Genomic DNA, 12,033 nt, shown 5'->3' with positions numbered 1-12,033 from the left:
GAGAATAATAAAAGAACAATTATAATTAATTTTAAGTATGATTAAGAAAAAGAAGTCAGAGTTTCTTTTGATTTTGAGTAAGAAGATCTGAAATTAATTGTTCTAACAAAAAAACTAAGACTCGTTTGGTTTTTCATTTCAACTTTTGGTTTTTCATTTTAACTTAAATTTTTTGGACTATGGTTAATAAAATGTGAGCTACATTTAAGAGAAGCCATCAGTATTTTGATTATGTAGCTCTCTTTTGCGCACCAGGAAACTTTTTTGTATTTGACTGATTTAGTTGTTTAGCTTGGTAGATTTGTTCAAGTGATGTTCTGAATTCCTAAGTTTTTGTTTGATTGTCTTAATAATGATGATAGATGCAAATAAAGTGTTATCAGTCGTGTAACCGCGAAGTAACATCTGTTATATATCATAAAATCTTGTAACCTTAACTTATTTTTGGTGCGTTTTGATGTGTTTTTTCTTCCAGGAATGACAAAGGTTTGAACACTTCTTTTTTTTTTCTTTTTTTTTTCCATTTTTCTTTAACCAGGAAACTCAATACCTCAGCATTTGACTGCTGGTTTGCTCCATGAGTTGAAACATGTATTTATTGTAATGTTTCAGGAGGAGAAAAAAATTTGTCTAAAAGTGAAAACTTGGCTATCAAATAGCAATCAAAATATCAAATATGTTTCTTTTTGCCGGAAATTTTTTTGCCTCAGTCCAGAGTGGTTCATTGTCTATCATAGTACACTGAATGAATGCCTCCAGTTACAAATTCCTGTGTTTTCTTACCTCATTGTGAAAAAGTTGGGGAACAACAACCACACCCAATATTTCGCTTAGCAATCTGTATGGACAAACTCCAATATACTTTCTAGAGAATCAACTAGACAGTCAGACTCAATCTAGATAAAAAGTATATCAAAGAGTTTATATCTCAATCTCTCGATTTGATATATACTCAAGCAAATAGAAATCTGCGAGTCTTTATCAAATACTAGAGAGATAACTTGGATGGTACCAAAGACCAATATCCAAGTGTCAATCAATTTAAATCAACAACCAAAAGGTCGGATATTCTAATTGATTGAGCAATGCGCAACCTGTGATATTTAAATTATATAACAAAATATAATGCGGAAAAGAAATAACACAGACACCAGAATTTTGTTAACGAGGAAACCGCAAATGCAGAAAAACCCAGGGACCTAGTCCAGATTGAACACACACTGTATTAAGCCGCTACAGACACTAACCTACTCCAAATTAACTTCGGTCTGGACTGTAGTTGAACCCCAATCAATCTTACACTGATCCAAGGTACAGTTATGCTCCTACGTCTCTGATCCCAGCAGAATACTATGTACTTGATTCCCTTAGATGATCTCACCCACAACTAAGAGTTGCTACGATCCAAAGTCAAAGACTTTAATAAACAAATCTGTATCACACAGAAAATTCTACGGTAATAGATAAATCCGTCTCCCACGAATACACCTACGAGTTTTGTTCCGTCTTTTGATAAATCAAGGTGAATAGGAACCAATTGATAAACCAGACTTATATTCCCGAAGAACAACCTAGTAATATCAATCACCTCACAATAATCTTAATCGACGCAGCGAAAAAAGATATTGCGGAATCACAAACGATGAGACGAAGTGTTTGTGATTACTTTTATATCTTGACTATCGGATATATCAATCTCAAGCCAATTATTACAATTGTACTCGTACGATAGAAACAACAAGATCAAATCACATAACTACAAGAAAGTAGTATCGGTCTGGCTTCACAATCCCAATGAAGTCTTTAAGTCGTTAACCTGGTTTAGAAGAATAAACCAAAGGTTAAAGGAGAATCAACTCTAGCTTAGCACAACTAGTATCACACAGAAGGTGTGGGGATTAGGTTTCCAAGTTGTTAGAGTTCCCCCTTATATGGTCTTTCAAATCAGGGTTTGCAATCAATGTTAGCTTGGTAACAAAGTATTCAATATTCACTGTTATATGAAAACCTGATTAGATTCAATCTAATATCTTTCAACCGTTAGATCGAAAACTAGTTTGTTACACACAAATGAAATGCACGTTTCTAGGCTTGTGTAACCGTACCCAAACTTGTACATTTGTTGGTTCAACAATAGTCAACCAAATGGTTAGCCATATGATCACTTTCATCTCAACCATATTCTTCTTCACCATAACTAGTTCAAGTGACTCAAATGAACTAGTTAGAGAGTTGTTCAATTGCAAGGAAATCTTATGTAACTACACAAGACACAATTGAAGCAAAAATGATTTGATTCACTCGAATCGGTTCATGAACTATATAGCCACGGTTTGCAATTTGCATTCCTTAGTTTATATAAGAATAAGTTCACAAACATCGTTTTTAGATATAACCTACTCAAGTTCGCGGACAGAGTTCACAAACTCCAGCAGAATTTCTCGGGTCGAGAACTTCCACCAGTTCGCGGACTGAGTTCGCTGTTAAGTGCATATTTTGCAGATATTTAGTGTCGAATCCATGCTAGTAATTGCTTATATTCTTGCAAATTATTATATATTAAGTTTGTTTTTCTCTTGTTTATGTTTTGCTAGGTGAATCATCCAAAAGGAGCGAATTGGCACTTAAATGTGCATGAAAAGGAGTTAGCTACAAGCGTAGGATGGCCAAAGACCAAATGAAATGTATGAGTGCTTGCTATCAACATGAAGGAGACGAAAAGACGAAGCCAACGGCGAAAGAATGGAGTCGATCCGACATTGTATGAAGAATCTACCGGCGATTGAAGCGAGTCAAAGTTGCAAGAATTGTGAACGCACAGAACTGTTAACGGCACCCGGTTATTTTACTCGGGGCTACCTATATCTTCTACCCTACTTCACATGCATAAAGCAGCGACTCTGATGACCATGGAAACGGTAATATTTTGGGTTATGGTGATCATCAGGTTGTCTTGGGTTTTGGATCGATCTGGTGATGCTTGTGATCAATGAGAGGTTTGCTACCATTAATGAAGTTGAGTCTGCAATGGAAGATGGGATATCGGTGTTGCTGCCATTATGGAACTGGATTTATGGAATGTCGAGTTGGTGATGAAACTCGAGCTTGGCGGTGGCATTGAATGAAGGAGATGATGAATGTTGAGATGAAGGTGTCGAACTCAGAAGAATGGAGTTTGAGTTGTTCTGTAAGGGAAGATAATGCAGCAATGTAATGATTATTGGTGATCAGTGATGATTGGCAGAGATCGAGCATGGCAGTGATGTACTATCGGTTGGACTGAGAAAGGATGAGCTCGAACTGTGGAGCTAAGAGAGAATGGGTTCAGCTTAGATCAAGTAGACGATCCGAGTTTTATTGCTGCTGGCATTTGCTGAAGTGCTGGAAGTCTTGAGAGAAACCGAGAACAATGGTTGAGCTTGCTCGTGATTAATGGAAGCCGGCAGTGAACAGATTGAATGGATTTTACAGGGAGAGAATAAAGTGCTGTCATTAACGGTGATTGATACTGTTTTGAGTGGATCATTGGATTACTGAAGTGGAGAAGAGTGTCAGCAGAACAAGGTGTTCGCAGTGTCGACGGAGTTGAGCTGGTGTGCTTTGCTGTCGATAGAGTTTTGGACTCAGATGATTCTGATTCTCACGGAGACCCTGGTATACGCGGGAGGTATCGGCTGGAGTTGAAAATCCAGGGGAATGAAAAATTCACGGCGGCCAGAGTGTACGTGAGATAACCGGAGTAAAAGAAGAATCCAGGGGAATTTATTTCAGGGAGTTGAAAAACTCACGTTGGCGGTTGGCTTGAGTATATTATTCTTATGACCCTATATATTTTGGGTCTTACTCTTATGATCCCAGGGTCATAAGAATAATTAAGTAAATTATCCTGAAGGCCCTATTATAATATTATAAGTTAGTTTACCATAATAACCTTCGACAAAATATGAAATTCAACTGTTATGTATCATTATATCCCCATTTCTCCGCCCGTTTCACAACTGGTAAACAGTTTCATAACTACTCTCAGAGAAGAAATTAAAAAATTTAAAACCAAATTCATCATCTCCTTCGTCAAATCGATTATCATCGTAAAAAAAAAAGGGAAAGAGAAACCTAGAAAAAATACGAATTGTTCTTCTGATTTAGAAGAATAAGAGACATCGAAGAAAGTACTGCATGCAAAAAAAAGGTATAATTTCTGTTGATTTAAAGCTTTACTTGTATAGAGTTGATTTAGTTGATACTTTTTGCACGGACTAAAAATTGAATTTTGATTTTGAAGGAGCATCAAAATCTGGAGAATCAAAACCTAACAACAACAAACGTATAAGAATGGACCAAGAAATTGAATCCGATGAAGAACAAACTGATTTGTCTGAATCAAATGAAGCACAAATTGAATCATATGAAAGAGGTATAAGTTTTTCTTGATGAAGAACAACCTAATTTTGTATTGACTATAAATTGTATTTCTGCAAAATTTGTATCCTCAAAATTTGAATCTCCAAAAATTGGTTTTCATGTTGATATGTTTTCATTTCTGCAGATTAAGAAATGTGTGAGTAATATCTCCACAAAATAAAGTGTGGATTTTATCTTCACAAATAAATTATTAGCTAATTGTACTTATTTGTTTATAGCTCATATGTTGCTTTAACTATTGTTACTTAAAATCTGAAGAAATCTAGTGTAACTTAAAATATACGGTGTAACTTAAAATCTGTATTTGTTTTGTAGGAGCCGTTAATATGAAGAAATTTGGTAAACGTAGCAAGAAACATATTGATTCTGATGACGAAGAAGGTACTAAATGTTAGATGTTTCTGGATTTAATGCTCAATGTTACTCAAACATAGAATAGATTTTTTTAATTTCTGTACTCCACATTTTCATTAGATATCAGAGTGACATGCTAAAAAGTCGTATTTTGTTTCCGCAGAAGCATATGAAACAAGCTCAAAAAGTAGAAGTCTAAGAAAAGTACTGGCAAAAAAAAATTAAGAAATCGATTTGGTTGCTGGATCATCTAAGAAAGGTATTTCCTGGCAGGCGATATAAACAAAAAGCAATCTTTCTTATATGCAACTGAGCAGGCTTCGCTCGACTCTCTGACTGGTAATTTGTATTTATGCACAATTTGTATCTTCAAAAATTAATTTTTAGATGCTTTTTCCTAGTAATGTGTGAGTATTATCTCCACAAAATAGTGTGGATAGTATCTTCACTGAATCAATCTTTTAGTTAATTTGATTATGTTGATAATCTGCATAGTATAATGAATGTGTAGATACTCTGCATAGTATAAAGTTGTTTGGTTTCTTTTTGCTTTAATTACCGTTACTTATAATATGTATTTGTTTTTGTAGGAGCCATTAACATGAAGAAATCTGGTAAGCGTAATAACAAACAAATTGAATCTGATAAGGAAGAAGGTACTAAATGTTAGGTGCTTTAATTAATGTTAGGTGCTCTATCAGTTGTTACTTCATTAGAGTGACACGTTAAAAAGTCGTATTTTGTTTCTGTACAAGCATATGAAGCAAGTCTGAAAAATAAGAAGTTTAAGAAAGGTGGTGTTGGACCAAACACTTAATTCCCACTAAGATAAATATCCCAATTGTTGAGATGAATCAAACTCATAATAGATCAATTTATAATCAGGTCATGAAGAAATTTCTGGCATTAAATTTGAACCTTGTACCATCTCATAGATCATTGGTTTGTTTCTTTGTTGTATTTGTGTTTTGATATATGTAAATAGAGAAACTAGTGTGGATATATCCTACACAAAAATGGGTGTTTGTGGATATAAACATCAAAAGTGTGTATATATCCTACACAATGGTGTTTGTGGGTATATCCTACACAAAAATGAAAACCTATGAAGAAGGTGTTAAATATTTCTAGCCTGCTGAGGTAAACAGATAGTAATTGTTAAATTTCTCTCTGCTATTTCTTATGTACCCTTGAAATTTGGGTTTTTAGGTGTTTCGTTATTAATATCACTGAATTTCTTTTGTTGGTTTATGTTTTGGTTGAATTAAGTGAAAGTGTTGGACAAAATCGAGCCTCATTGGATGGAAGGTGGTATATGCAAGGTTGGAGATGATCTACATCTTTGGCCTGGTGTTATACTTTCTCCGCACAAGGAGATTATAGAGTTGTCGCTGAGTTGTAAGTATAATTTTACATGTATGAGGTATTCGATTTTAACTGTTTTGATTCTATTGAATCCCTACTTTATAATGCTATAAAATTGTGTTAGCATGTCACTGAGTAATCCGGTAATTGCCGCATGAGTATAAAATATTTGCGTGAATGGTATCTGCACCAAAACATTATGTGAATAATGTCTTCACAAAATAAAGTTTAATTAATTTGTACTAGTTGTGCAAATTCATATGCTTAAGCTCATGTGTATTAGTGTTACGTTTCACGTTGATATGTTAAAGCTCATATTTTTAAGTTGAATTTGTCTGTATTTTTAAGCTGAATCTATCTCTATGTATATGCTACTAGGTTTCATATGGATACGTCTATATTTCAGCAGAAAAACATTTGTGTGAATGGTATCTGCACCAAAACATTGTGTGAATAATGTCTTCACAAAATAAATTTTAGTTAATTTGTACTTTTTGTGTATATTGATTCATATGCTTAAGCTCATGTTTATTAGTGTTAGGTTTCATGTTGATACGTTAAAGCTCATATGTTTTAGTTGAATTTGTTTCTATGTATATGCTACTAGGTTTCATGTTGATATGTCCAAAAAAATATTTGTGTGAATAGTATCTACACCAAAAATTGGTGTGAGTAATGTCTTCACACAATGAATTTTAGTTAATTTGTACCCGTTGTTCAGATTCATACGCTTAAGCTCACTTAATTTATCTCTGCTATTTCTGATGTACCCTTCAAATTTGGGTTTTTAGGTGTTTCGTTATTAATATCACTGAATTTTTGTTGTTGGTTTATGTTTTTGTTGAATGAAGTGAAAGCGTTAAACAAAATCAAGCCTCATTGGATGGAAGGTGGTATATGCATAGGTTGGAGATGATCTACATCCTTGGCCTGGTGTTATACTTTCTCCACACAAGCAGACTATAGAGTTGTCGCTGAGTTGTAAGTATAATTTTACATGTATAAGGTATTTGATTTTAACTGTTTTGATTCTATTGAATCCCTACTTTATAATGCTATAAAATTGTGTTAGCATGTCACTGAGTAAGCCAGTAATTTCCGCATGAGTATAAAATATTTGTGTGAGTGGTATCTGCACCAAACATTTGTGTGAATAATGTCTTCACAAAATAAAGTTTAATTAATTTGTACTTGTTGTGCAAATTCATATGCTTAAGCTCATGTGTATTAGTGTTAGGTTTCATGTTGATATGTTAAAGCTCATACTTTTAAGTTGAATTTGTCTGCATGTTTTAAGCTGAATCTATATCTATGTATATGCTACTAGGTTTCATATTGATACGTCTATATTTCAGCAGAAAAACATTTGTGTGAATGGTATCTGCACCAAAACATTCTGTGAATAATGTCTTCACAGAATACATTTTAGTTAATTTGTACTTGCTGTGTAGATTCATATGCTTAAGCTCATGTTTATTAGTGTTAGGTTTCATGTTGATACGTTAAAGCTCATATGTTTTTGCTGAATTTGTCTTTATGTATATGCTACTAGGTTTCATGTTGATATGTCCAAAAAAAATATTTGTGTGAATAGTATCTACACCAAAAATTGGTGCGAGTAATGTCTTCACACAATGAATTTTAGTTAATTTGTACCCGTTGTTCAGATTCATACGCTTAAGCTCTTGTACATTATTTTATATATAGATTGAATTCAGGATAAACGGGTGCATGATGTCTGCACAATATAAAATATGTGTATGTTTTCTACACAGCTTAAATTTTTTGAATACATATCTGCAAAATTATTAATTTTGAAATGAATGCATAATGAATTCATATCGTACTTGCTACCAAGTTATTTTATGAAATTCTTTTCAGTTTTTTGTCCAACACAAAGATACCATGCAAACAGCATTGAAACACGCAGTTTCATTACCAATATCAAATATGACCTCTAGTGTGAAGAAGATCATGATATCCTTGTGCCATGAAGAGGGAAACAATAGCTTTCAAGTTACTCACTGCAACCACCCCTGCAGAAAGTTGAAAAGAAGAAAATTGCATGGAATAACTGCAACAACATCTTTCAAGTTACTCACTTATTTTCAGATTGTTACTATATATATCTTAATAAGACATCTTATGTTCAGATTATTACTATATATCTTCAAACTACTAAAGGTTTTTTCTCTTTATCAACATTAACCTTGAAATCATGTTCATATGTATGACTGTTCTATTTTATCTTTGCTACACACTTAATATCTGGGCAGAATAAAACGTGTGGGTAATTTCTGCACAGAGTATATTTCTGCAAAAATAGTTATGGATATAAGAAAGTTAAAAAGATTTGATTTTAAAAAGAGTTGAAGATACTTTTCAAGCTGGTTTTAAGTTGTTAGGTTCAGTTTTTATTTGATCACAAATAGTTTCTTCGATAACTATCCAAAATAACTGAGAACAAAAAAACTGTGCATGACCCCAGCACATAAAAAATATATGTGAAGAGTTTCTTCACATAATACCTTGACATAAAAACCAATGCAGTCTATAATAAATTTATTCCTTCTCAAGAAAAAAACCAATGCAGTCTATAATAAATTTATTCCTTCTCAAGATAAAAACCAATGCAGTCTAATAACATGAAAAAAAAACTAACATAATAATTTGTGTAAAAAAGATAAATGTAGCATCTCAGAACCCATAAAAACTGTATAAAAATGTAGTTCAAAGTAAAAAAATTCACTTATAAGCCAAAGTATTTTCTCAATCCATATCCTCTTCTTCGACCATGGGAACATGGGAATCCGTTAACATCCCATCTTCGACAAGTACAACTCATAGCATACAACTCTACTAAATGCTTCTTTGGAGGAGCTAACGTATACACCTCGAACAAGCCCTCCCCTGCTTGCTTAACCCTGTAGCTTCTACCAACATCCTTAATGGTCTTAAGTATGTATTCCATTCTTGGTGTAAGATATGATTTCCAATTTTGAAATTCTTTCTTCCTTTTATACATGATCCATTCCATAAGATGAACCCGAATTTGTTCCGCTAAATAAGAATGTGGAAGACCCTTGTCATTTTTTATAAAACTATTGAAAGATTCGGCAACACTAGAACTCTTTTCTCCATAACGCATTCCCAAAAATGCATAGGCCCTATATTTTCAAAAAAATAGTGTGAACTCTTTTTACATTGTTAAGGTATTGAAAGATTCACCTAAAAATGTACATAATAACTGCACAGGCCCTATATATTTTCAGGAAAAAAAAACAGTGTGAATAGTATATCCACATAAACATATATATAGCAAAAAAAGAACAAAAAAACATACCTTGATTAGCATCCTTCCCCACAGCTACCAATAGTGCACCCTTGTGTTTCCCGACAAGAAAGGTAGCATCAATGATTATCATAGGACGACAGAAGTTAAAGCCATGTATAGAAGCTATAAAAAAATCTCTCAAACTTCTTGGAGACTTTATCAACTTCAAGGACAACTTCACTACCAGGATTATACTTCTTCACAACATCCACATACCATTGAAAGTCTGAATATGACTTAATATCATCTCCCCATAAAACTTGCTTTCCATACTCAAGACCAGAATAAGCTTGATGGTAAGTTAAATCTATCCCATAATCTAATTCAAAGATACTTTTGATATCAGAAGCCTTCTTCGTGTAGATCGTGTCTTATATCGTCCATTATGACACTTTGTACAAACTTACGCTTGCATTTAAATTTGCGAGAATCAGCAGTACCAGCTCCACATGTGTGCTCTTTGTGAAATATTTTAATTTCAAACAGATCCAGGTTACCTTGGATGGATGAAGCATGGAATCTCCATTTACAAGTTGTCGTGGCGAACGAAGCACACTATAAAAATAAAAGAAAGAAATTCAAAAAAGAAGATACAAATATAACATCAAAAAGTGTGTATATTTCCATCACGGGAGAAAGTGTATGTATTTCCTGCACATGAAAAATGTGAATACTGCCTCCACAGGAAAATGCCTTAACAGTGTAACGATAAGGAGCAGTCTTTACGATTGCATATGGATATCCGGTGCTGATGCAATGCTTATCTACCAGACAAATTGTAAAGTATGAACTTTTTTACCAAGATATGATGCACCCAAACAAGGACAATCAGACAAATTGTGTAAAAAATTCACTAGAATAGGTCTGTAAAAGATCAAACAATCCGATTGCTCATTCAAATTGTGCAATTTGAACATAACCAATGATTCCCACATGACATCTGATCAAAATGTCTCCGTGCCTTACCGAAATCACCACATCTCAAGTTCATATCTATCTTATTAGTACTCGATATTGTAGTTACTGGATTAACATCGACAGTCCCAGTTACCATAGATGTAGTGTTAAGTGCAACATTTCCGTCTCCATAAACAAATATTTGCAAGAATTAGTAAACTGAATTTACTGCACCAATGGTAATTCAATATCTCTGGTTCCATAAACCGCATCCAGAGACCTACATAGACCAACCAACCGATCTAACAAAACTAGTTTGTTGGTTTTGGTTAGCAACATCTCCAGATTAAAGTGCATAATTTGCTATATACAGTGCATTTGTGGAATGAACTTAAGTATGATGAATAAAAATGAAATATATAGCATTCACAATACAAGCAATATGTACAAAGATTAAAGATTTATCATGTTTCCAGTGATGTACAAAAATTAAAACATATCATTAGATTGAACATGCATATTTTCGGCACATATTGAACGTGTGCAGATTTCCTACACAGATTGAATGTGTGCAGAATTTCTACCCAGTTTGAATGTGTAAAGATTTTCTACACGGATTAAACATTTAGTGATGCTTGTAGAGATATGAAGTTTTTTTACCAAGTTATAATCCACCCAAACCAGAACAAGCAGATCTGCAAAAGATCAAATAATCTGATTGCTTGTTCAAATTGTGCAGTGTGAACATAACCAGTGCAAAAATGTTATGGATCCATTCAAAAGTAACACAGATTACCTCAAATTGAAAGTTGCAACGAATTAGTTTTTCTTAATTAAAGATTGAACTCAGAAATTAAACATTTCTTTGAGTATTTCATTTAAAGCCTATTGTTAACAATAAAAATTTGAATAACAATGATAACTATTTCCGATAAAAATAGACGAAAACTGCGAGCGAAATTTCGAGAAGGAAAAAAATAAGAATTAAAACACAAAAAGTGAGAATCAAACCCTGTTTGGCATGCATTCCGAGTTGAAGATCGAACCAATTTTTTTTGAACTAAGCTTGAAGAGATGCTCATGAAGAGATTCATTTTGAGCCCATTAAATTGAATTAAAAATCTAAAAATCTGGTGTTTATTTCTCTCTCAATCGATTTAGATCAAAAGTTGAAAACCCGGAAATCAACACTGCAATCATTTTCTCATTCGATCTTTCTCTTTCTCCGGATCTCGATTTATTTCTCTCGTTCTCTCTTTCAATTTGTTTCTCAAAACTAAAACTGAGAAGGCTATTTTTGGTATAATTATTTTTCCGTGGAAGAAATCAGCAACTGAATTATTCCCATGACCTCGACATTTTTTCTGATGGCCCTCTCTCTCAACTGGGCTCAAAAAAATTAAATTTACTTCAAGCCCAAGGCCAAGAGAGTAAGAGAGAGTGAGGAGAGGGTGAAACACTTAATTCCCACCGTTGGCTTTAGTGTCTGTGATACTGACGGAGTAAATAAAAATTCCAGGGAAAAATATATTTCACGGATATACACCTGGCCGTGGAAATGGGAGAAAAGATATATATATATGCTTGTCAGTTCTGGCAGACTGACAGGCTAAGGTGCTTTGGGCTGGGCCTGTCCAGTTTCGTACATGAGCCCACTTGGC

The 12,033-nt window shown here is 33.8% G+C and overlaps 2 long non-coding RNA genes across 7 annotated transcripts; one reads left to right on the top strand and one right to left on the bottom strand.

The window, feature by feature from the left end:
- The first annotated feature begins 4,014 nt into the window (after nucleotides 1-4,014).
- On the top strand, nucleotides 4,015-8,275 carry LOC113313869. Of its 5 annotated transcripts, none has more exons than XR_003342088.1 (8): nucleotides 4,015-4,189; nucleotides 4,283-4,414; nucleotides 4,738-4,803; nucleotides 4,940-5,115; nucleotides 5,367-5,390; nucleotides 6,046-6,174; nucleotides 6,993-7,122; nucleotides 8,023-8,275. It is a non-coding gene; the product is annotated as an uncharacterized LOC113313869 (long non-coding RNA). The 5 variants fall into 5 exon arrangements; XR_003342086.1 differs by having other exon boundaries at nucleotides 5,367-5,432; XR_003342085.1 differs by having other exon boundaries at nucleotides 5,367-6,174.
- Nucleotides 8,276-8,720: 445 nt separating this feature from the next.
- On the bottom strand, nucleotides 8,721-11,672 carry LOC113310850. 2 transcript variants are annotated; one of them, XR_003341423.1, is made up of 3 exons: nucleotides 11,384-11,665; nucleotides 9,485-10,030; nucleotides 8,721-9,308 (listed from the first exon to the last, which is right to left on the bottom strand). It is a non-coding gene; the product is annotated as an uncharacterized LOC113310850 (long non-coding RNA). The 2 variants fall into 2 exon arrangements; XR_003341422.1 differs by having other exon boundaries at nucleotides 9,485-11,672.
- Between the last annotated feature and the right edge of the window lie 361 nt (nucleotides 11,673-12,033).

Source organism: Papaver somniferum, chromosome 9, assembly GCF_003573695.1.
Source record: "Papaver somniferum cultivar HN1 chromosome 9, ASM357369v1, whole genome shotgun sequence".
Classification (NCBI taxonomy): Eukaryota; Viridiplantae; Streptophyta; class Magnoliopsida; order Ranunculales; family Papaveraceae; genus Papaver; species Papaver somniferum.
This window is presented reverse-complemented; position numbering and strand designations above follow the sequence as displayed.